The sequence below is a fragment of the Priapulus caudatus genome, unplaced genomic scaffold (genome assembly GCF_000485595.1).
Source record: "Priapulus caudatus unplaced genomic scaffold, Priapulus_caudatus-5.0.1 Scaffold1175, whole genome shotgun sequence".
In the NCBI taxonomy this organism is placed as follows: domain Eukaryota; kingdom Metazoa; phylum Priapulida; class Priapulimorpha; order Priapulimorphida; family Priapulidae; genus Priapulus; species Priapulus caudatus.
In genome coordinates this window covers 32,094-33,905 of record NW_014578236.1, presented here as the reverse complement: position 1 = coordinate 33,905, position 1,812 = coordinate 32,094, and positions in this window count along the sequence as shown.

Genomic DNA, 1,812 nt, shown 5'->3' with positions numbered 1-1,812 from the left:
TCCTGACACACCGTCAGTCATAGCCAACCATCTATCCTGACACACCCTCAGTCATAGCCAACCATCTACCTTGACACACCCTCAGTCATAGCCAACAATCTATCCTGACACACCCTCAGTCATAGCTCCCTCTTTATACGCATTAACCCATCCTTTTTCATTGTCCATCTTCTGCTCTTCCTAGATCTTCAGCAACCATCTTTATTCCCTATTTCCTTCTGGACAGCACCTATCTTTGCCTTCCTTCTTGCATACACCACGAGACTGTCTACATTTCATCTATCTACAACAGCCACCTGTCTTTCCCCCCTTACTTATTCCCTCCGCCATATGTCTCTAGCAGCCTTTGCCTCATCTGTCATCGCCACTTTGCCACCAGACGCCAATCGCTTTCGCTCTGACTACACTTACCATATATCTTCTGTCACCATCTCCCCTCCCCCTCTCCACACATCATAAGCCGACTAGAGCGATAACAGCGCAATTACAATCGCTTACTGAGAGTGCTCAAGAGATTTCCATACGCTTCTAATGCTGGTTGGCCTATTCCGAAAATTTCCGCATTTTAAAAACTACGCGGCAGGTCGTTCATTTTTGTGGTTGATATCATTTCTTCGGCATATAAATTATCATGTTTTAACCATTCGGATCCGAAACATAGACAAACACATACGTGCACACGCACGCACGCATGCACGCACGCACGCACGCACACGCAGCTCCCCTTGCGCAAATGTTAACCTTAGAATCTAATGCCACCCTGGCGCATTGCAGATTTATTTATAGGCTGACATTTATATACGAAGTTTGCACAGGAATTGTGTAAACTTGGCATCAGGCAAAAGGCACATGTCTGTCGCTGAACAAATACATAAGTTGTCATGGTTACGCGACTATTCTGTCGTGCGTGGGTATGGTGCTAGGGGCACGCACGCAAGACGCTGAGTTGACACGGAAATATTTGCATGCATTCATTCGGCGCACGACCTGGAAAGCTACGGGTGATGTGTGTGTGTGTGTGTGTGTGTGTGTGTGTGTGTGTGTGTCGTGCGTGCGTGCGTGTCGTGTCGTGTGTGTGTGTGTGTGTGTGTGTGTGTGTGTGTGTGTGTGTGGGTGTGTGTGTGTTTGTGTGTGAGTTTGAATGTTTTTTTGTGTTTGTTTGTTTACTTGTATGTGTATTGTTGCGCGTGCGTACGTGTGTATCTTCTTATATCTCTTTAGGTAATATAACGGTTTAGGGAATGGCGTCGCACGATTCTCTCGGCACCGCGCCTATAGAAGAACACGTAGCATCAGCTTACGCAGTGGCACAATATTTACCTCCGCGTTGCAAACGGAGGTCATGCAATCGCCCGCGTGTGTGTGTTCGTGTGTGTGTGTAGCCAGCAGCGAGCCAGCTGTTATACACACGCTCAACCGATCGATCGATTCAGCGCCAGCTCGCCTTAGGGCGTCCAGTCAGCAGCAGCCAGCAGCGAGCCAGCTGTTATACACACGCTCAACCGATCGATCGATTCAGCGCCAGCTCGCCTTAGGGCGTCCAGTCAGCAGCAGCTCGCCTTAAGGCGTCCAGCCAGCAGCAGCCAGCAGCGAGCCAGCTGTTATACACATGTATACATGTTACACGCTCGCGGAGGTATGCACTCTTTTTGAGTGCCCTCTGTCATGTTATATATGCGAGTATGTAGCGTATAAACGGGTTCACCGCGCTCCTTTAGAATGTATAGGTATATATAGACATCCTGCATCAGCTGTCGGCTCCGTTCTCTCTCTATGGTATATAGCAAGTTAGACGTCTTGGCGGTGGCTCGA